Source organism: Argentina silus, assembly GCF_951799395.1.
Source record: "Argentina silus genome assembly, chromosome: Y".
Lineage (NCBI taxonomy): Eukaryota > Metazoa > Chordata > Actinopteri > Argentiniformes > Argentinidae > Argentina > Argentina silus.
The window spans coordinates 22,422,000-22,446,228 of record NC_139654.1 but is presented as its reverse complement, the minus strand read 5'-3'; the positions used below and the strand labels follow the sequence as shown (position 1 = coordinate 22,446,228).

At 48.9% G+C, this 24,229-nt stretch overlaps 1 protein-coding gene across 1 annotated transcript in view; it reads left to right on the top strand.

Annotated features, from left to right (window-relative positions):
• LOC310824297 (E3 ubiquitin-protein ligase MARCHF8-like) overlaps positions 1–24,229 on the top strand; it is a gene marked incomplete at both ends in the record, with an annotated part of 208,148 nt that overhangs the window by 5,178 nt on the left and 178,741 nt on the right. The gene's annotated exons all lie outside the window — the stretch shown is intronic.

Sequence of the window (24,229 nt, the reverse complement as noted above, 5' to 3'; positions counted from 1 at the left end):
CAGCTGACCCGCCGGCGCCGCCAAGAGGGCGAGACGCTGGGTACTTATGCCGCAGATGTGCGGTTCTATGCACGTCGTGGCTACCCCATGTTTGAGGAAGCAGCTTGTGAGGAGCTAGCCCTGGGTGCCTTCATCCATGGCCTCACACCAGAGAGACTGAAAGAACATCTCCGCATCAAGGCACCGACCGCCCTCAGTGCTGCGCTGGAGGAGGCAGAGAGGGTGGAGGCTGTGATGACCCCATTCAAACAACCAGGCCCCCGGGTGTGTCAGGCCAACGTCAGCGATGAGGAGGGGGACATCGAGGGAAGGGTCGTCTGCCAGGCTCGTCCTTCACCAACTCGACCAGACCGACCCACTGGTCCCGGGAACGCCGGTTCAACGACCCATGCTACCGCTGTGGAGAAGCGGGGCACATAGCCCGCGACTGCCCCGCCCCTGCACCAAAACACCACAGAGCTCCACAGTCGGGAAACTAGTGCGGGTAGGCACCCTGGGGAGACTGCCACCCGTCCAACCGACCATAACCCCCATCGAGAACACTGGCAAGATTGGTAGAGTGGGCCACGCACACGGCCTCTATCTCCTCTGTTCCATCAAGGGACACCCCTGCTGGGCCCTCGTGGACACGGGTTCCACCATCTCTATTGTACGTCCAGGGGTGCTTCCAGAGACAGGGTGGACGCCCACCGCCTGTAAGATCAGAACAGTGACTGGAGAACTAGCTGGGATGCTGGGGAAACTCCCGCTGCCAGTGAAGGCGGGGAACACCGAAACTACCCACGAGTTCTGGTTGGCCGAAATTCTAGACCCCTGCATCATCGGGCTGGATCTGCTGACTTGTTGGGGGGCTAGGGTGGATGTGTCGAGGAACACCATTCATCTCGGCACGGAGACCCTGGCCCTCCAGCGCCGTCAAGGGGGGAAGGTAGGATGTACACAAGCCCAGCTGCGTCCACCAGTCGCCCCACAGCCACTGTCACCACCCCCTGACAACGGCACCGCCTGGTCCACCTACGACGACGGTGACCTCCGCGGAGGCTACGATCCCCCAGGCCCCATTGTCAGACGTTGACAACGCTATCCAGGACCTGTACCAGCGGAGCAGTGAAGGGCTCGATGCTCAGCAGAGCCAACAGCTGCGAGACCTGCTCCAGCAGTTTACAGACATTTTTGCTGCACGTAATCAGGACTGCACCCAGACCAACCTGGTGCAACACTCGATTGACACGGGCACGGCCCCACCCATTAGACTGCGAGCCCACCGGCTAGGGTTTGCCAAACAAGAAGCCGCAGAGTGGATGATCAGGGAGATGGCTGAGGCGGGGGTGATAGAGCCATCCAACAGCCCCTGGGCTGCCCCTGCCATCCTGGTCAAAAAGAAGGACGAGACCTGGAGGTTCTGTGTGGACTATCGTCGCTTGAACCATGCAACCCGAAAGGACTCCTACCCCTTGCCCCGCATAGATGTTGCCTTGGACAAAATCGCAGGGTCACAGTGGTTCAGCTCACTAGACCTGCGGAGCGGCAGGTGGAGCTGGCACCAGATGCAAGACCCAAGACGGCTTTCACCATCGGCCAAGGGCTCTGGCAGTTCCGGGTGATGCCCTTTGGTCTCTGCAATGCCCCCGCCACGTTCGAGAGACTTATGGAGAGGGTGCTGGCTTACATTCCGAGAAACCAGTGCGTGGACTACCTCGATGACATTCTAGTCCATGCCACAGACTTCGAGCTGGCCCTGGAGAATCTCCGCCAGGTCTTCCAAGCCATTCGGGGGGCAGGCCTGCGCCTACACCCCAAAAAGTGCAACCTGCTTCAGCGCGAGACCAAGTTCTTGGGCCATGTGGTGGGACCAGAAGGTGTGGCTACGGACCCTGCCAAGGTGGAGGCAGTAAAGGAATGGCCAATCCCCCGAAATGTCAGTGAGGTGCGCAGCTTCCTAGGGCTCGCCTCCTACTATCGACGTTTTGTCCGCAACTTTGCTTCGATTGCCCACCCCCTACACCATCTCACCGACAAGGGGAGGGAGTTCAATTGGGAGGACGACAGCCGCCTTTGTGCAGCCGCCTTTGCCCAGCTCCGTGCTGCTCTGACTTCCGCACCTATCCTGGCCCTTCCTGATCCTGGCCCTTCCTGATCCTGGCCGCGGCTTCATAGTAGACACTGACGCCAGTGACATGGGACTGGGGGCAGTCCTGTCGCAGGAGGGAGCCGGGGGTGAGAGAGTGGTGGCTTATTACAGTCGCTCCTTGTCTCGCCCTGAGCGCAACTACTGCGTCACCCGATGTGAGCTCACGGCATTCAAACACTTTCGCCCCTACCTCTACGGCCAGCGATTCCTTCTGCGGACAGATCACGCTTCCCTGACCTGGTTGCTCAGCTTCAAGGAGCCTGAGGGTCAGGTGGCCCGGTGGATCGAGGCAATTTTTTTTAGGTCCAGCACCGAGCTGGGCGCCTGCACAGCAATGCAGATGCCCTGTCCCGACGTCCCTGTGAGGACTGTAGACACTGTGAACGCCAGGAGGAGCGAGATGGAGCGACTCTCCAATGGAAGACCAGGAGTGGCAGGCAGCGCAGGACAGTGACCCCACTCTGGCCAGGGTGGGACAGTGGGTTGACAACCGGGCACGCCCCCCCTGGCAAGCTGTCTTTGCCTCGTCAGTGGAGACCAAGGCCTACTTCTCGCAGTGGGCCACCTTGGCACGGCGTGATGGACTGCTATACAGGGTCTGGTGTGCGCCAGGCTGGAGGAGAAATGTGTGGCAGTTACTGGTGCCCAAGGACCGGCGCCAACGGGTGCTACACGTAGTCCACGGTTCGGTGGGGGCAGGGCACTACGGGGTGGCAGGGCACTACGGGGTGGCCAAGACCCTCAACAAGCTGCGCCAGCGTTTTTACTGGGCTGGTTGCAGGAAGGACACAGAACTTTTTGTTCACTGCTGTGACGCCTGCACTGCTAAGAAGGGGCCAACTGGACATCCCATGCCCCTTTGCAGCAATACCAGGAGGGGGCCCCCATGGAGCGGGTTGGGGTGGACATCCTGGGCCCATTCCCCACCACAGACAGCGGGAACCGCTACGTCCTTGTGGCCATGGACAATTTCACTAAATGGCCAGAGGCGTATGCGGTCCCCGACCAGAGTGCTGTAACCACAGCCGAGCGCCTGGTGTGCGAGATGTTCTGTCGGTTCGGGGCACCTCAGGAACTGCACAGCGATCAGAGGCGGAACTTTGAGGCGCAAGTGTTCGCTGAGGTGTGCAAACGCATAGGGGTAAGCAAGACCAGGACGACGCCCCTCCACCCCCAGAGCGACGGACTAGTGGAGAGGTTCAATCGTCACCTCACGACACCAGCGAGACTGGGACCGTCACCTACCCCTTGTCCTGTGGGCTTATCGATCAGCGGTGCAAGAGAGCACGGGGTGCACACCAGCCACACTCATGTTCGGCAGAGAGCTGCAGAGAGTTACTCAGGAGTTCAAACTATTCCCATGAACATGAACAGAGGGGATGCTTATACTTACATTGAATTACCGTTATTCTTATTCCTTATACCTTTGTTACACAAAATCTGGTCTTAAAGGAGTTATATACACAATCCAATTTTCCCATATCCTTACAAACTTACAAAAAAGGTAAGCCTCTCCATCACAAAGATATCACATCATCACAGTCATCAACCTTGGGTACCTCTGGCTGAAGCCACTTTCTGGTAAGGGCTTTCTTACTTGCAGCGATTAAAATTATAAACAAGTATTTGTCATTGATCGCCAAGTCAAAGGTGACATGTCCCAGATATATCACCTCACACCTGAATGGAATGGCAACCCTAAATACTGCCTCCATACACTTGTGTACCTCTCTTCAATACGGAATAGGGGAAGGGCAGTCCCAGAAAACATGAAATTGGTTTGCATTTTCAGTCCCACACAATCTCCAACATCTTGAACCATTTGCCTGATGTCTCATTCTGTAGAGGAGTGATGAAAAACCTGACAATGTGCTTCCAACAAAACTCTCTCCAACTTAGAGAGCCTGTTGTCTTCCATTGTAGTTGACACAGGTCTTCCCACAACCCCATAGAAAGAACCAGATTGCCCTCCCTCTCCCACCTTTCTTTTATATACAATTGTAACAAAGTCCGTTTATACACAGAGGCAGACGCAGTATCACGATAAGGGAATTGGTCCCGTTTATTCATACAGTAATCCGTTGGAACTGTTTGGGCTTTCCAGCCTCGTCAAAAGTCTCTCTCTCTCGGCTCTCCTCGCCTCGCCTCGCCTTTTCCAGCTTAGCTCGCCTACTAAAATGGCAGAAGCACACACATCTTAAACATTTGCCGACGAGACTTAATTCGCAGCAGGTGTGCAACAAAAGTCTCGCCGACACAACCCCGGCCACGGTCCTGTAGCTCCCTCTACAGGCCGAACGCTGCATGTCCCCCCACATACCCCCACCGCCCGACACAGGCCGGGGACCCGATGGCCGGGGACCTACTCCCCACCCCCTGCACGGGAGAGGAAGTCTGCCACGACCATCTGCGCCCCCGGTCTGTGCACGACGGAAAAGTTGAAGGGCTGCAACGCGAGGTACCACCGGGTGATCCTCGCGTTTACATCCTTCATGCGGTGGAACCACTGGAGGGGGGCATGGTCGGAGTAGAGGGTGAAGGCGCGACCCAGCAGGTAGTAGCGGAGGGTGCCGACCGCCCACTTGATGGCCAGGCACTCCTTCTCCACGGTGCTGTACCGGCCCTCCCTCTCCGACAGCTTGCGGCTCAGGTACAGCACCGGCCGGTCGGCCCCCTCCACGCTCTGGGTCAGCACTGCTCCCAGCCCTCTATCCGACGCGTCCGTCTGTAGGGAGAAAGGGAGATTAAAATCAGGCGCATACAGGACCGTTTCTCCACAAAGAGCCCCCTTAAGGGCCTCGAACGACCCCTGGCACTGGCCCGACCATTGGACCGGATCCGGGGCACCCTTCCGGGTGAGGTCCGTCAAGGGACTGGCCAGCTCTGAAAACCCTGGTACGAACTGGCGGTAATATCCCGCCAGCCCCAGGAAGGCCCTCACCTCCTTCTTTGTCTTGGGCCAGGGAGAGGCGGCGATGGCCGCAGTCTTTTCAATCTGCGGTCGCACCTCCCCCCGTCCCAAGTGGTACCCCAGATACCGGATCTCCCTCCGCCCGATCACGCACTTTTTCGGGTTGGCCGTCAGCCCCGCCTGCCTCAGGGACCGCAGAACAGCAGCCACACTCCGCACATGCTGCGGCCAGGTGTCACTGTGAATGACAATGTCATCTAGGTAGGCCGCAGCATAGGCGGCGTGCGGCCGCAGAATACGGTCCATGAGGCGCTGAAAAGTGGCTGGGGCTCCGAACAACCCGAAAGGGAGCACGGTGAACTGGAATAACCCGAGCGGAGTGGAGAATGCCGTTTTCTCCCGGGACACCGGCGAGAGTGGAATCTGCCAGTATCCCTTCGTGCAATCCAATGTCGTGAAGTACCTGGCTGTACCAAGCCGGTCCAAGAGCTCGTCGACCCGGGGCATCGGATATGCATCGAACTTGGAGACCGCATTAACCCGTCTATAATCCACACAGAACCGTATAGCCCCATCTGGCTTGTTGACAAGCACGATGGGGCTACACCAATCACTGCGGGACTCCTCGACCACACCCAGCTCCAGCATAGCTTCCAACTCCGTGCACACAACGTTTCGTTTGTGCACCGGCAACCTATAGGGACGCGTGCGCACCGTTAAACCCGGCTGCGTTTCTATATGGTGGTCGATGAGCGTAGTCCGACCGGGCAGGGGAGAGAACACGTCAGCGAACTTAAGCTGCAAATCTGCAACGTCCGCGGCCTGGCTAGCAGAGAGATGGTTATCAATATCGACCGGAGTGCTAACTTTCGATTTTGGGACTTCCGGACCGAACTCCTCTCTCTCCGGAATTACCGTAGCCAGAGCAACCGTGACCACGTCGTTCCATTTTTTTAGGAGATTGACGTGATACACCTGCAAGCTATCCCCCCGGTCCGAGCGTACAACCTCATAATCCACGTCCCCCATGCGACGTGTGACCACAAACGGCCCTTGCCACTTCGCGAGTAATTTCGTGCTGGAGGTGGGTAACAGTACGAGCACCTTGTCTCCCGGTGTAAACTCTCGTAGGGTAGTCCCCCTGTCATACAGGCGTTTCTGACGCTCCTGGGCTTGCAGCAAATGCTCACGTGAGATAGCCCCTAGGGCGTGGAGCTTTGTGCGCAAGTCGAGGACGTACTGGATCTCACTCTTACTGTCGCTAGACCCTTCCTCCCAATTTTCTTTAAGCAGGTCTAGGACACCCCGGGGCTTACGCCCGTAGAGTAATTCAAACGGGGAAAACCCGGTGGAAGCTTGGGGAACTTCCCGCACCGCAAACAACAGGGGATCTAGCCATTTATGCCAATTCCGACTATCCTCGTGGACAAACTTCCGGATCATTGACTTCAAGGTCCGATTGAACCACTCACAAAGGCCGTCAATGGCCGGGTGGTAAACACTGGTTCGAATTGCCTTGATGTTCAACAAGCCATACAGTTCCTTGAGGGTGCGTGACATACAATTAGTGCCCTGATCGGTGAGAATCTCTTTCGGGATTCCCACGCGGGAGATGACTTGAAACAATGCTTGCGCTACACTCCTGGCAGAGATATTGCGCAGAGGTATTGCCTCGGGGTATCGGGTGGCGTAATCTATCAAGACCAACACAAATCGATAACCCTGTGTGCTCCGCTCAAATGGCCCGATAATATCCATCGCAATGCGGTCGAACGGGTTCTCGACCAATGGTAAGGGCTGCAAGGGGGCCCGTGGAATGGCCGGGGGATTTACTAACTGACATTCCCGACAGGAAGCGCACCACCTACGCACCTCTGCCCGAATCCCCGGCCAATAAAATCGAGCCATTATACGGTGCAGTGTTTTGTCATACCCTAGATGGCCCGCCATGGGGTTGAAAGCCGCCTGGAAGACCATTTCGCGGCGGCTGCGGGGAACCAGCAACTGGGTTACTTCCTCCTGACTATGTGAGTCACGACTTACTCGATATAACCTGTCGCTGATAATCGCAAAATAGGGGTGGGCGCGCACCGTGTCTGGCCGTATCAAAGTACCATCAATTGCTATCACTTGGTCAAAGGCTGATCTTAGGGTCTCGTCACGAGACTGCTCGAGGGGGAAGTCGCCTAGCAGCGGATAGTTCGGCGGAGAAGTCTCGGGGTGAGGCGCCCCCGCCGGCTCCGGCTCCCCGGCAGTGTCGCGAGGCGCCGCCTCGGCACAGAGCACATTACACGCCACACACCTCCCTAGCTGTCGTGCACGCATCCCGGTAGCCCTCTTTACCGCTTGAGGAAACCCCTCCCAATCCACACCTAGAATCAGGGGATGCGTGAGGCGTGGGCTAACCGTCGCCTGTACACTATGGTTTTTCCCCTCAAAATGAATTTCGATAGCGACCACCGGATATTCATGAATGTCCCCATGCACACACCTCACCCGCACCCTCGATGCCTTCAACAATGCCCCCGGCCGAACCAGGCGCTCCTGGATCATGGACTGCATGCAGCCCGAATCCAAGAATGCCTGGTGCGTATCACGTTGTATCCTTACCGGAATACGATACGCCGCTCCTGGTCCGGGGGGAGGGCCCGGTATGTCGCCGATGCGGACGACCCGTCCCACGTCCATCGCCCGACACTCGGCCTGCACGTGGCCCGGCCATCCGCACCGCCAACACACCCCCCTGTCGCTCGAGGTGCTCCCTGTGGGGCCGGGGTCGGTTCCGGATAGGTGGGCCCCTGCCATCTCGTCCTCGGGGCGGGCGCCGGCCATTCTCCTTCTGCTCCCCCGGTTCCTCCTGGGCGTTGGCCCCCCCCCCCTTGCCGCGGGGCTGGGGTTGGTCGTTGTGGCCCCCGCGGTGGGAGGGAGAGATGGTCCTCGGCCAGTCCCACGGCGGTCTTGAGGTCCTGGGGGCGGTGGTACTGGACCTTGGGGGGACCTGGTGCCCCAACCTGTACTTGTACTCTTACGCAAGCATCATTTGCCCTGGACAGCCTCAATGGAGGGGAGTGAGTAACCGGTGATGCGTTGGGCAGTTTTCACCACCCTCTGCAGTGCTTTCCGGTCAGATGCCGAGCAGTTGCCATACCATACTGTGACACAGTTGGTGAGGATGCTCTCGATGGTGCAGCGGTAGAAGTTCACCAGGATCTGAGGAGACAGATGGACCTTCTTTAGTCTCCTCAGGAAGAAGAGACGCTGGTGAGCCTTCTTGATCAGGGTAGAGGTGTTGAGGGTCCAGGAGAGATCCTCAGAGATGTGGACACCCAGAAACTTGAAGCTGGTGACTCGCTCCACCTCAGTCCCGTTGATGAGGATGGGGGTGTGTGTGCCAGCTTTTGACTTCCTGAAGTCCACAATGAGCTCTTTGGTCTTCCTGGTGTTGAGAGCCAGGTTGTTGTCGTTGCACCACACTGTTGCTGGACCTCCTCCCTGTAGGCCGACTCATCGTTGTTGCTGATGAGACCAATCACCGTTGTGTCATCTGCAAACTTAACAATGGTGTTTGAGCCATGTACAGGTGTGCAGTCGTAGGTGAAGAGGGAGTAAAGGAGGGGGCTCAGCACACAGCCTTGTGGAACGCCGGTGTTCAGGGTGAGGGTTGAGGAGGTGTGGTTGCGTAGCCTAACAGACTGCGGCCTGTTGGTTAGAAAGCCCAGAATCCAGTTGCAGAGGGAGGAGTTGATGCCCAGTTGACTGAGTTTGGAGATCAGTTTGGAGGGGATGATGGTGTTGAATGCTGAACTGAAGTCAATGAACAGCATTCTCACATAAGAGTTGGTATTGTCGAGGTGGGACAGGGCGGAGTGAAGTGCCGTTGAGATGGCATCCTCTGTACTCCTGTTCTGCCGGTAGGCGAATTGGAAGGGGTCCAGTCTGGGTGGTAAACAGGTCTTGAGTTGAGCTAAGACCAGCCTCTCGAAGCACTTCATGATGATGGGGGTGAGTGCAACTGGGCGAAAGTCATTTAAGCTCGTTGCAGTGGAGTGTTTTGGCACCGGCACGATGGAGGTGGTTTTGAAGCACGCGGGGACAGCTGCTTGGGCTAGGGACAGGTTGAATATGTCAGTCCAAACCTCAGTCAGCTGCACAGCGCAGGCCCTGAGGACGCGTCCGGGGATCCCATCAGGACCAGCAGCCTTGCGTGCATTAGTCCTGCTCAGTGCCGCACACACGTCGGTGGGAGATAGAGTGAGGGGCTGGTGATCTGCAGGGAGCACAGCCTTGATGGCCACCTCCTTGTTGTCCCTGTCAAAGCGGCCATAGAAGTGGTTCAGCTCATCAGGCAGGGAGGCGTCGATGGAGAGGGGTGAGGTGTTAGTGGGTTTGTAGTCAGTGATGGCCTGGATGCCTTGCCACATGCGTCGGGGGTCAGAGTTGCTCTTGAAGTGATCCTCGATCCTCAGCTTGTGGTTGTGCTTGGCCTTTTTGATGCCCCTCTGCAGGTTAGCCCTGGATGAGCTATAGGCCCGAGTATCCCCTGATCTGAAGGCAATGTCGCGTGCCTTCAGCAGGAGTTGGACCTCACTGTTCATCCATGGCTTCTGATTAGGGAAAGTGGTGATCCGTTTGAGTGTGGTGACACTATTGATGTTGGAATTGATGTAGTCCAAAACAGAGGAGGCATATGAATCAATGGCCGTGTGGGAGTCATGGGTGGCCTGAGTGGCAAACACACCCCAGTCAGTGTTTCCAAAACGCTGCTGGACCGCTGAGTCAGCTCCCTCTGGCCAGACCTTGACTGTCCTCACTGTAGGTTTCACCCGTTTGATGAGTGCTGAGTACTTGGGCAGTAGGAACAGTGAGAGGTGATCAGATTGACCTAGGTGGGGGAGGGGAACGGCTTTGTAAGCATCAGCCATGCTAGTATATACATGGTCCAATGTCCTGTCTCCTCTGGTGGGGCATGAGACATTTTGGTGGAATTTGGGCAGTACAGTCTTTAAATTGGAGTGGTTGAAGTCACCCGCGACAATGAAGGCTGCCTCGGGATGCAGAGTCTGTTGTTTGCTAATGGCAGTATGCAGTTCTTTCATGGCAATCTTAGCATTAGCATCCGGGGGGATATAGGCTGCCGTGATAACAGTGGACGTGAACTCTCTGGGCAGATAGAAAGGTCTACATGAGAAACTCCAGGTTAGGTGAGCAGTGACTCTCGGTGATGGTAGTGTCCGTGCACCACGTCTTGTTCACATAGATGCACAAACCTCCACCTCTGGTCTTACCGGAGTCGCCCGCTGTTCTGTCTGCTCGGGGAACGTAGCGCCCTGCTAGCTCGATAGCGTTGTCGGGTACCTCGCTGTTGAGCCAGGTTTCCGTGAAAACCATGATATTACAGTCCATAATCCATTTGTGCGTGGTGATCCACAGCCGCAGTTCATCCATCTTGTTTGCCAGGGAACGAACATTAGCGAGGAAAAGGCTAGGTAGTGAGAGTCGATGTGGAGTTCGCTTTAGCCTAGCTCTCAGCCCACCTCGGCTCCCTCGCCTGTGCTTACGTTTCCGAGCCGGTCTGGGGTAGCTTCCGGTCGGTGTAGCGGAGTTAGCTGGTCCCGCTGTTTTGGTAATCTCGGGTATTGCGTTGATAAAGATGTCTGGAATGCCGGAACCGATGTCCAGAAGTTCTTGTCGGCTGTACGATATGTACGCTAAACTGTTTTTAGCGAGAATACTTGAAATAAACAAGCAAATAACCACTAATTCGCAAACTCTGGAGAGACACCGGGCGTCGCGATGCATGCGCGCCGCCATCTTGGTTATATCATATACAGCAGATGTGTGAAAACCATTATACAGTCAAGAGATACTGAAGATATCTCTAATAAATCTTTGTTTTCCAAACCATGGCTCTCCTTCAGTGCCTGGAAACTTTGGAGTGACCCCTCGTGCACCAATGTCCAATAGGCTGGACATTGAGAGAGAGGCCTTTTGAAGCCCATCTCTGAAACCTTTTGTCTGTTCTATTAGGGGTAAAATCTGTGATCTCTTTGAGTCTTTCAAATGACATATTGTTACCACCTCATTCCATATTTATTTGTGATAGATTGATCCATGGATTCTCTTTATCTGTCAATTTGTTTATCATTGCGCATTCATTTTCTTTCCACCTAGCTGTGTAGTCTGGGGTACACCAACACACAAGTGGCCTTAGCTGCATAGTAACCTCTGCACTTCAAAGCCACCGCTGTGCTGTATACGCGGTGTGAAGTGCTGCTGAAAGCCACCACAAAGTGGTGAGAAGAGATTACCTCACAGTATTTTATTTGCTCCATGTTTTAATGAAAATCGAGATTTAGACTACTGGTGATAGTTGTTCTCTACTTGTATCAAACAGACCTGTCAATAGAGAGAGCCCGGGGTGGGTATGTAAATAGCCTAAGCCTATCAATGTTTCATTGAGCTGGTTAATGGAATATGAATTATGGTAAATTTAAAGACAATATCAGGGTTAGCAATCCCACACCTAGCGAAGAGATCACAGGACAACAGATGGTCCTAGAATATTTGGGGAAGGCAATAAAAGGGGGTAAGGTCAGATTGTGGGGTTGACTAGAGGGGAAGAAAACAAAGGATCAAAGCTGCAGAAACAGGATAGAGTGATCAAAAGACAGGATAAACAAAGTTGTAAACAGCCAGGACAAAAGGCTTTTGAAAACAGCCTGGGCCAATCAAGATTTAAGTCGACAAATGGCGCCTGGGCAGGTGGGAGTAGCCCACCTTGATGACGAAATGTAATTCTTGAATGTTATTGGTGTAAGTAGACAGGAACAGAGGTACGTTGAATAGAAGGCGTTGACCTGTGTGAAAGTCTATAAAGACAGGTGACGAAAGTGAAAACAGGGTCAACTTTGCAAATTTGAACGGCTTTGTATTCTCTGTGAATAAAGTCTTTGAATGAATCAACAGCTCCGGTTAACGGTATTTTATTTCAAAATACTATTATTTAAATTCTACGACATAATTGGCGTCACGAACAGGATTGGATAAATAAGGCTTGCATCGTGAACTATCGTTGAGGAAGGAACCGGACGATTTATACAAATTAATGAGCTCAAAATAAGGTAAGCAGAATTCCTGCTTTTAGTATAGAAAATTTGTGTAAATTGCTCTGGATCTCCGGCCTCCACGGTAAGAAACTAGCATGAGTCTTACCAATAAAGAAATAAATTTAGGATTTGAACTAGAGCTGTTGAGGATTTCAGAAAATGTGCATGCTCTAACTGTTAATAACTGTAAATAAGTTAAATCCCAAAAAGTCGGTCACATGTGCAAATCCCGTGGGTACCGCTATAATATTAAATAAATATTATAGGGCTGAACGGACGGAAGAGCTTAAGATACCGCCAAATTAGATCAATATTTCAGGTCTGTACGGGTAAAATAGAAATGTTATGGATGCCGCTGAAATTGAAATTGATTGATTTGGGGCTGAATAGTAAGCTAAAGAGTTAGAGCGATATTTCAGGTCTGTACGGGTGAATACTAATCTGTGGATATTAAATAAATATTATAGGGCTGAATGGACAGATTGTGGCATGGATACCGCTGAAATATCATTGATGTGTAGTGAAATATTGCTGTGTATACTAGTAGTGTGACGTAAGCGGACGTAGATGGCAGAAGTGCCGCTTGTAGTTTTAGTGTAAAAATCGCTGTCGTGTTGTGAAACGCTTGTAAAAATCGCTGTGTTGTGAAATGTTTGTAAAAATCGCTGTGTTGTGACACGCTTGAAAAGTTGCTGAGTTGTGTTGAGAGAGATATTTTGTATAACACTGTTGGTCGGGAATTGAGGACTACAGTTAGTGTATAACATAAGTGAGAAGACAAAAGTCTAATCAATTAGATATATTATAGAAATTACGTATAGAAGAATAAAGAGTATACATTTTTAGAGAACGGGTCAATGTGTGAACTTTTTAGGCCTCCTAGAGTACAGAATAATGAGAATATAGTATGATATATAGTATGTCTGTGTATACGGAATTGGAAGAAAGCCATCGTTTCCTCTTAAAGGAAACGTAAGATACTTCTTGTAAAAACGAAATAATCAAAAGTAAGAATTGTGAGAGACAGTTGAAATAAGTGAAGAGAGACTCTGACGAAAAAAACGGGAAGACCGCCATCTTGAAACGTCATTCGAGTTGGGCGGTATTGTTGTAAAAGGGGGAGGGAACCAACTGAGTGGGTTGAGTGCGTTTATACAATGGACTTTATAGCAGTTAGGTTTAGGATGAATGAATGAAATAAATAAGATAAAATAAGAATATTTTATTATATACGTATATGCTGAGTGAAAGTGATTCTTAATTGAAGAGATTCATGTCTAAGCTCACACTGATTTAACTCACAGTCTAGGGTTACACACACACACACACACCTCACATTCACACCCACTCTACATACACATACCCCCTCATCCCCACTCATACACACACACATCACACTCACACATAGACATACACACATCACATACTACACACATACATACATTACACACTCACACACATAGACACACACACATAATCATACCAATATAGACACACACTCATTCTTACATTCTCACACATACAAATACACTCTCAAGCACACATACATACATGCAAATACACACAGTTGTTGGTTATACCCACATTTGATTCCCAGGGTGTAAGACATCAATTGGGATTAGGATATCTCAAGCTGATTCCAAAGCTGTTTCCTAACATATTTCTTTAATCTTACAGTGATATCCTAGATAACCAACAATACAATATTGTTCTCTTTTGACAAATTGCAGAAAAGAGTGAAAATTAAGACATTTTAAAATAACCCAAAAAATAATTACTGCAAAAGGAAAGACAAAAGGAAAAATGGAGAAAGGGATTACCATGGTAACTCCAGTAGAAATATTAGAGAATAAAAACCCTCTTTTAAATAGTAAAAAAAAGAGAAAAATGGGAAAAACTAACCAGTAAGAATTATACTAAGTGGCCAAAGCAAGGGACATTTGATGTTGCAGTGTGTAAGGAAATGGGAACACTGATAAAAAACCACAAACCTCGAGAAAATTCAAGAAAGAGAGAAATAGATATGTTGAAATCATTCAAAACAGAAGGAGAAGCAATGTTAAAAGAAGTTAGGAAGCTAGGAAAGTTGAAGAAGGGCACAGAGGGAGGAAATGAGGAAGAAGAGAAGGGAAGTGAAGTGAGAAGGGGATCAAGAAGCCCCATAGAGCTTGATTGTTATGCAGGATTAAAAGAAGCCCTAAACCAGGTAGACAAAGGCGTGTGGAGGTCAGAGTCAAGACAAGAAAAGAGGACTAAATCATTGGAAGCCGGAGTAAAAGGAGAGAGAGGAAAAGGGAAGGAACCAAGCACACGCAGAAAAGAGAAACAGCTATACAGCACACCCAGAGATGAGGGGGCAACCGCCTGGGGACCCAGAGATGAGCCAAGAGATGACCCGAGGTCTGGTGAAGAGATCCAGGAGGAGAGGAAATCTTGGATGAGCCAGAGGGAGATAGACCAAGCACAACAAATGGACGAACTGATTAGTGACTGGGAAGAAAAAGTGGGGAAAAAAGATATGAGGAAGAATACAGAACAACAGAGCGAGAGTTGAGGGATAGGGGAAAAATAGAGATAGAGTTCAGTTCCCCATCCTGACAAAAAGGAAATCAAGGACACTATGTGCCCTGGGGTATGCAGGATTTGCAGGGAATAGTTAGCAGATTACTTGACATACATGATGGAGCAGGTAAATGGATTAGAAGCTCTGAGGAAGAGACTGCAGGGAAACTGCTGGCGGTGGGAGACCTCAAAGCCCTGTTGGCCAAGGTACTGGGGGTGGTAAAGATGGAAGACATTCTCATAAGCTGTGGACTGGGAGGAGCAAAGGGCAATACCAGAGCCGATGGGTTGTCATTTGACCAGACCAGAAATGAGATGTGGACAACCCTGAGAGAAGAATATCCACAAAGGATGGATATTAAGACCCTGAAGGGAGACCCACTGGGGGAGACTGAGAATTCTGCCACATACCTGCACCAGCAACTGAAGAAGTGGAAACTAGAGACTGAAGTAGACCCAGAGGGAGACCCACTGATGACAACTCTGTTCAGAACCGCAGTGATAGGGGCCATGTCCCCTCTGGTGAAAAGCAGGTTAGAGGATGTGGTGGGACTCACGTTCAAAACACACAAGGAATTCTGTGATCATCTGGTCCATGCAGTGGAAAAATACCGGAAAGATGAATCAAGGCTAATGGAGCAAGAAAAGGAGAACCAGAGAAAGTTAACACAGCTCCAGCTGGGGGAACTCACAGAACGAAACAAAAAGAAGGTACAAGGCATAATGGGCGCTGAAACCAGTTCCATACAGAGCTACACCAGAACCACTTCCAGTGCTGAGACCTCAGGGACAAGAGCAACCCACCGTACCTGTAGTTCAGGTGTATAGCCAGCAGCCCCAGCAGTTTCAGCCATGGACGGGCAGACAGAGACCCCAAGGAAGGTTCCAAAGAACAAACCCACTAAGTCCACCCGGTGTGTGCTGGGGATGTCACCAAGCAGGACACAACCGAACGCATTGTACAATTAATCCATGGCAGCCGAGGGAGAATAGTCAACAGGGCTATAGTCAGCAACAGCAGGAGCCTCCACAAAGACCAGCCAATCCATATAGGGGACTAAATTATGGTTACTAGGGATGCCCAGAGAATCCGAAAAGGGAGGGTCAGCTTCCAGTATTAACCACAGAAGCTGATCAAGAACCAATGCTGCAGGTTCAAATAGAAGATAGAGACATACCCATGATGATAGATACAGGAGCTACCTACACTTGTGTAGGTCTAAATTATGCCTCTCACCTCCCCAGGTCAGGAAAATGTGTTAAAACAGTAGGATTCTCGGGACAAGCGCAGCTAATTCCAATGACAACTCCAGTAAGTCTGAAGATAGGAGACAGAGCCACAACCCTGCCCATACTGATCTCTGACCAGACACCGGTGAATCTCTTGGGGAGGGATGCATTATGCATGCTGGGGATGAAAATATGGTGTTCCCCAGAAGGTGTATATGTAGATAATATGGCAATAAAGACACAAGAAATACCAATAACTACAAGCGCAAATGTTTACTGGTTAGGGGAAATAAACTATGAAATAGAGCAAACTTGGTTAAAATTGAGAAAATGTATTGAAGCCCAATTGCCAGATGCAAGAAGACCACGATTTGACTTAAATTGCAACTCCTGCCAAGAACAAATTTGGCAGGAGCAAACCAAAAATCTGGTTGTCCCATTAATGTCACAATATATTATAGTGGGAAAACAGGGAGCAGCTATGCAAATAGATGAATCAGAATTCGTACAAAAATGGTATAATATACCTAATGCTGCTCCTCATGTGTCATTAATGGTAAATAAAGGATATAGAGCAAGAGTCTTGGGACCAATGATGAGAACCGCATTAAAAAGTGATTGGAAAGAAACAAGTAACCCATTGGTAAAACATTCTGCAGACAAGGAATTCATAAAATAATATATACCACAGGAAATAGCCATATTGGTTAAACAACAGGTTCAGATGAAAGAAAAGTCAGATAATCAATTAATAGAACCAATAACGCAGCTAGAGGATATAATATGCATGCAACAGATTGCAGGGCCGTTTGAGCAATCCATGTGGCTCCAAAGGGGGGCGAAGGTAGACTCTACAGGATTGTGGAGATCGCATGAGGGTACTATAGTGGCACCTACGGTGCTACTGGGGATTTTGATCACTGATGTGCATGGTTTTGACCATTGCGCAAGGGGGGAAGTTGTGAGAAAGATAAAAATCCAAGGTCTTGGTCACCCTATTTACAGGCAATGGTAGAAAATGCATTGGCAGAATGCACAGTATGCGCACATAACAATGTGAGAAAGGGAATCAAAACACCTTTCGGACACATACCGGTTCCAGACGGACCATTTAAACATTTGGTAATGGACTATGTAGACATGATAAAAAAGGTCAATGGGAAAAGATACATGCTTGTTGTCATAGATAGATTCAGCAGATGGGTAGAAGCAGGAACAGGGGTTACATTTCTAACAGAGAAGTAATACCCAGATTTGGAATACCTAATGAGATCAGCTCAGATAATGGTGCAGCCTTTATTCAGAAAATTGTGAAACACGCATTTAACACCGCATGAAATGCTTACAGGTCGACCCATGCCAGTGCCAACAATAAGAGGACATTACAAAGGACCACCACTTGAACAACTCCAGATAGAATTGAAACAATATATGAAACAATTAACTGAGATACACAAAGTTATATGTTCACAGGAAAAAGACAAGCAGCCGGAGACACCCCTGCCCAATCCGATAACTCCAGGAGACCAGGTGTACATCAAAGTCTTCAGAAGGAAGTGCAGCGAGCCAAGGAGAGAGGGACCTTACGAGGTAGTGCGAGCCACCCCCACTGCAATACAAGTCTGAGGGAGTTTAACCTGGTACCACTTGAACCACTGCACCAGGGTCCCGAGGCAAGAACTCAGGCAAGCCAGAGAAGAAGACGAAGGAATGGGTGAGATCGTACAGGAGCACAGAGGAAATAGCACAGACTTTGGGAAATTAGGCTGGTTTGACCACATCCTAGGATCATGGGGAGGAATGTTGGCGAAAATGGGAATAATGGTTGTGATAGTGATTGTCGTGTTAGGACTGTTATTTTGTTGTATAATGCCTGTTTTGAGATCCTTCTTTATACAGGGCACAATTAAGCAGATGAGTATAACCAGAGGGATAGCTCCGATGGCACTCAACAGAATGGGAGGCCAACTAGACCTATATCCTGTTCTCAACTGGGGAGGCAGCAGTGAGTCTTCTGCCTCCTCATCCGATGATGATGAGATCGTCTCGGCTCCCAGCCAGGACTAGCAAGTGCTAACAGCTACACCTACTTGGGAGGAACATTGCTACAGTCATGAAGAAGGACGAAACCCTGGCCATACAAGGACTATATTTCCCTTGGAAATATTGACAATTTGAATGGACGATGATGTGGTTTATGGTGTTATGTGTAACAATTATTGTGTGTAGAATTGATAGAATGACCATGTTGAATGTATGCCTAGAGGCACAATGGGATGGCCATGGTTCAGGGACAGGGAATGTTCCCCTGTGATGGACATATAGGTCCCATTATAGGTTGATGTGTTGTGGGACGTTTTACTTTTATTCACAATTTGTGTAGTCATTTAAATGTGTAGGATGTTGTTGCTCATGGGGACGGGTGCTCATTTGCAGACCTGTAAAGTGGTTGCTCAATGATGACTGGATAAGGTGAGAACCGTGGGGGAATTTTTCGAGTACGAGGCTGGGTTTTTCGCCCCCACCTGTAAAGGAGGCGTGTCCCCAGGAGCAAATAGAATGTCATACTGTTGGTGTCATTCATGTTATTTTTACTTCTATGATTCGCTTCTGTATATTGTCTTAAATCACTTGCATGTTTAATTAGTATATCATTTTCAACTCATTAATATAGGATGTGGGACTATTAAGTCCCAAAGGGGGGAATATATGGTAAATTTAAAGACAATATCAGGGTTAGCAATCCCACACCTAGCGAAGAGATCACAGGACAACAGATGGTCCTAGAATATTTGGGGAAGGCAATAAAAGGGGGTAAGGTCAGATTGTGGGGTTGACTAGAGGGGAAGAAAACAAAGGATCAAAGCTGCAGAAACAGGATAGAGTGATCAAAAGACAGGATAAACAAAGTTGTAAACAGCCAGGACAAAAGGCTTTTGAAAACAGCCTGGGCCAATCAAGATTTAAGTAGACAAATGGCGCCTGGGCAGGTGGGAGTAGCCCACTTTGATGACGAAATGTAATTCTTGAATGTTATTGGTGTAAGTAGACAGGAACAGAGGTACGTTGAATAGAAGGCGTTGACCTGTGTGAAAGTCTATAAAGACAGGTGATGGAAGTGAAAACAGGGTCAACTTTGCAAATTTGAATGGCTTTGTATTCTCTGTGAATAAAGTCTTTGAATGAATCAACAGCTCCGGTTAACGGTATTTTATTTCAAAATACTATTATTTAAATTCTACGACAGAATGACGGTCATTCAGCCTCCTCTCCCCTCAACATATTTCGGAGAAAATACATGGCTGGAGTCGGATGGACCCTGTAGCATACACTCACCGAACACTTTATTAGGAACACCTGTACACCTTCTCATGGTGGAGGTGGTGTAATGGTGTGGGGAATGTTTTCTTGGCACACTTTGGGCCCGTTAATACCAATCAATCATCGCTTGAATGCCACAGCCTATTTGAGTGTTGTTGCTGACCATGTGCATCCCTTCATGGCCACAATTTACCCATCTTCTAATGGATACTTCCAGCATGATAATGCACCATGTCACAAAGCAAAAGTCATCTCAAACTGGTTTCATGAACATGACAATGAGTTCAGTGTTCTTCAGTGGCCTTCCCAGTCACCGGATCTGAATCCAATAGAACACCTTTGGGATGTGGAAGGACGGGAGATTCATAGCTTGAAAGTGCACCTGCAAAATCTGCAGGAATTGCGTGATGCAATCATGTCATCCTGGACCAGAATCTCAAAGGAATGTTTCCAACATCTTGTGGAATCAATGCCACAAAGAATTTTGGCTGTTTTGAAAGCAAAGGGAAGCCCTACCCAGTATTAATATAGTGTTCCTAATACAGTGCTCGGTGAGTGTATATGCAACGCTCTCGTTAACAGATCTGTTTATTTGTTTTATTCTCGTCATTGCACCAGCTTCTGCTCCTCTCCCGCCATATCCATCCCCTTGAGGTTATCATGTTGTCTTATCCATTGACTCGAGGGTTCAATAAATAGGGCAAAAAGGAGGGGGCTGACTGGACAGCCCTGTCTCGACTCGCGTTCTAGTACAAATGGATTAGAGAGATCACCATTGACCTTGCTTCTTGCTGAAGGTCTACCGTACAGTGCGTGTATGATTTTAATGTGCTTTGAGAGGCTGATTAAGGAATACATCTGCTCCTCCCTCCCTCCGACCTTGGACCCGCTGCAGTTCGCATACAGACCAAATAGATCCACGGATGATGCAGTCTCCCAGGTCCTCCACACCACTCTCTCTCACCTTGACAGTCAGAAGGGGGGCTATGTGAGAATGCTGTTTAAAGATTACAGCTCAGCGTTCAATACCATAGTCCCCACCAGACTGGCTGAAAAGATGATTGGATTAGGACTGAACATGTGTCCCCTGTGTGCCTGGATCCTGGACTTCCTGTCGGCCAGGCCACAGGTGGTCAGGGTGGGTAGACACACCTCCAGCATACTCATCCTGAGCACAGGGTCCCCCCAGGGCTGTGTCCTTAGCCCCCTCCTCTACTCCCTGTACACCCACGACTGTGTGGCTAAGTCCAGCGACAACTCCATCATCAAGTTTGCGGACGACACAGTTGTGGTGGGGCTGATCTCAGATAACAATGAAGAAGCCTACCTGGATGAGGTGGCGGACCTGTCACTCTGGTGTCAGGAGAATAGCCTCATCCTGAATGTTTCCAAGACAAAATAACTGATTGTGGACTTCAGGAGAGCACAACATCCAAGGACCTACACGCCGCAGTTTTAAATACCTGGGAGTCCACGTCACAGAAGACCTGACCTGGACTACCCACATCAGTACACTGGTGGGAAAGGCAAGGCAACGCCTGTTCCATCTCAGGCAGCTGAGGAAATTCAAAGTCTCCCGGAGGATCCTTCAGTCCTTCTACTCTGGAGCTGTGGAGAGCATCCTGGCTGGTAACATCACCATCTGGTACAGTAATAGCACGGCCCAGGACAGGGGAGCTCTGCAAAGGGTGGTACGCCTGGCAGAAAAACCATGGGAGCTCCAACCCCCTCTCTCCATGTCTTGTACACCAGGAGGTGTAGGACCAGAGCCTACAGGATAATGAAGGACCCTCACCACCCGAAAAACGGACTGTTCCAGCTGCTGCGGTCAGGCAAACGCCTTCGCTGTCATGCAGCAAGAACAGAGAGGCTAAGGCTGAGTTTCTTCCCCCATGCCATCAGGATCATCAACGATGACCCCACCAGTGCCCCCCTCAAGTCACTCACACACTCACTGACATCATAACACACATGCACACACATAAATATCCATTGCAGACTCATCTTCCACTGTAATTATCTGTACTGTCAACCTGTCATTGCCATTGTATATAGCCATTCCATTGTGTACATTGCTTCACCGCTGTTTATACTGGTTATATTTTTTATTATTTCTATTTTATTTTATTTTATTTTAAAACGTATTGTTGCACTACTCTGTGGCACTGTCACTTTTGCATTTCACTGTATACTTGTATGCACGTGACAAATAAAGAATCTTGAATCTTGAATCTTAATGATGGTCTCATGGAATCCAAATTTATGCATGACTTTATAAAGAGAGGTCGACCTAACAGAGTATCCTTGTGATCCCTTTGGAGTTGCTTTAATTGTAATTGTAATTACGGTTCTCTTGTCTTATCTTTTGAAGTGGAGAAGTGGTGGCAAGATTTTCCCCCTCAAGCTTTGCATGCATCCCAGAGCACTGTCAGGAACACCTCACCATTGTCATTCTGTTCCAAATATGTTTCAATCTCCATTTGTGTCTCATTTGTGCTTTATAACCATTCAGAATACTTGAGTTCAACCTCCAGAGAGTAGATATTGGTCTATTATTCACACACAGGATTATATAAATTGGGCTGTTGTCAGAAAGATCAATTATTCCAATGTCACACCTCTTGACCCGATGGCTATCTTTGCTATACATAAGAAAATAATCAATCCTTGAGTAAACAGAATGCGGGGAGAAGAAGTGTGTATAGTCTCGGCTAGTGGGATAGAAATCCCTCCAGACATCTATAATACCCTCTTATTTCTTTCATGAGAGTGTTCATTTTTCTACATATGGGCTTTGACCGTATGGGGGTTACCCCAGAGGTATCTCGTCTAGAGTTTAGCCTCACATTCAAGTCCCCTCCACAGATCAATATCCCCTGTGTTTCTGTTGTCATCATATCAAACATTTGTCTTTAGAAATTCCATTCTATTTCTGGAGGGGCATAAATATTAAGAAGAGTTACCAAAGCACCCTCTATCTTCCCTTTAACCATTACAAATTTCTCCTCCTTATCCTTGATTTCTGACATGTAAGGGCTTACACCTGTTGCTTCCTTCACTGGCCACTAGTGGCCACTATGGACCCTTTTTGTTTTACATTCCTTGTGCCACTTGGTTTGGGGTAATTGGTTGCACCTGGGTCTCATTTGATTCACCAGTTTATAAGCCTGGCTTTGTCTTTTCTGTTTATTCTGTCTTGAGCCTTCATCACTGGATGTATCTGAGTTTACAAGTAAAGTACCTATGTTTTTTTGATTGTTGCAAACTTCAAAAAAAAAAGTGTACCCTACCCTGTTACATGACAAATGCTCATAATTTATCCTGCTTAATATCAGTATAGCCATGCCTCTCCTATGTCCTGATCTATGAGGATGAAAACATATATTTGAAACCCCTTCTTTTAAGTTTGTCATGTTCAACCTCTGTGAGGTGGGTCTCTTGTAAAAACGCTATATGAGCTCCATAATTTTTCTATTTGGTGAAGATCTTATTCCTCTTAATTGGATTGAGTACACCATTAACATTAAAGGAAACAATTCTAATATTAGTTTGCATCTTGTTCTAACGGTAGGCTGACTTCCTCGTCACAGTCTCCATCATATGCACATTCAGGTAAAAAAGCATCCTCTTCTCTCCAATGAACAGTAATACATCGAAAGTAGAAACTCAGTAGAAACTCAGAAAATAAATAGCTCGTCATAAACATGTGACTTCCAATCTTGAGGTCTCCTTAACGACCTTATGCGAGCCAAGATGGTCAGAATGACAGCTAGAGCATAGGCCCTCAACATACACTTTAATCGTGTTTTAACTCGGCAACGTTGGGCTTTAGCCCATTTATCTGAGTCAATTATGAAAACGCACAGATTGAAATCGTAAATGACATAACCAACCTGTTTTGTCTTGTTTTGCTTATTCAGAAATAAAGTCCCAAGTAAATAAAAGCAGCTAGCCAACGGCCAGCCCAAAACAGATTGGTTTGGGCGCATCCCCGCCCTCCCTGTCTGCCACTCGTACGTCAAGGTAGGTGCTGGATCTGGTCCATCAAAGTCTCTCAGGGTTTGATTACCCTATCTGGGAGCGCCATATCGTTCGTTGCCTCCTCTGCCGAGTCGTACAATCGGGTCTTGTCCTGGTAGAATACTTGTAGCCTGAGAGAATATAGTATTCACCTTCTGTCAAAAGGTGATGACGTCACATGAATTTAATCATCAAAAATAATACTTGAAAATGATAAGTCCCGCCCCTTTGGGGTGATGGGGTTTGTGTTGATGATTGTGCAATGAGATGTAGGGGCGAGGTCTCTTATAACTCCCGCCCGTTTGGGGTGATGGGGTTTGTGTTGATGGTTGTGCAATGAGATGTAGGTGAGAGGTCAAGGTGTTCTGCTCTTTGTGAAATTAGAAATTAACCAGGGGCCCTGAGAGCTGGTCACAACGGATCAAAGACTTGATCAGCGGCATCAGAACTGAACTGGCTGAACCCCAAGCAAGGGCTAGTGATGACTATGTGTGGTGATGCCTTTATGCTGCATACAGGCATCTAAGTCAAAATTGCATATGAGGCTTAAAATAAAAGTTCAATACAGAGGGTTAAAATGTGCAATTAAAAAAAGGCCATTAAAAAATGGTTAGGCTGCTACTCTAGGGGTAGTAATGTGTTCAATAATGAAGGGTTAGGGTTAATAAAATGGGGGATTAAAAAATGGTTCAATTTTTAAAAATGACAGGTCGCGGGCGTGTCACTGATAAGATCACGTGTTTCCCGGGCAAAAGGTGTATATATATGAGCCTGTGTGAGATCTGTAGTAGTTGTGGCTATATGACAGTGTCTAAAATGGCGTCTACAAGTATGATGTGGGAAATGGAAGACGGTCGTGTAGTGCGTGGAGAGTTTGCATCAGGAGGTGCATTCCCCTATGTGGACATATACACTTTCGAAAAAGAATCTGAGAATATTTTGAGAATC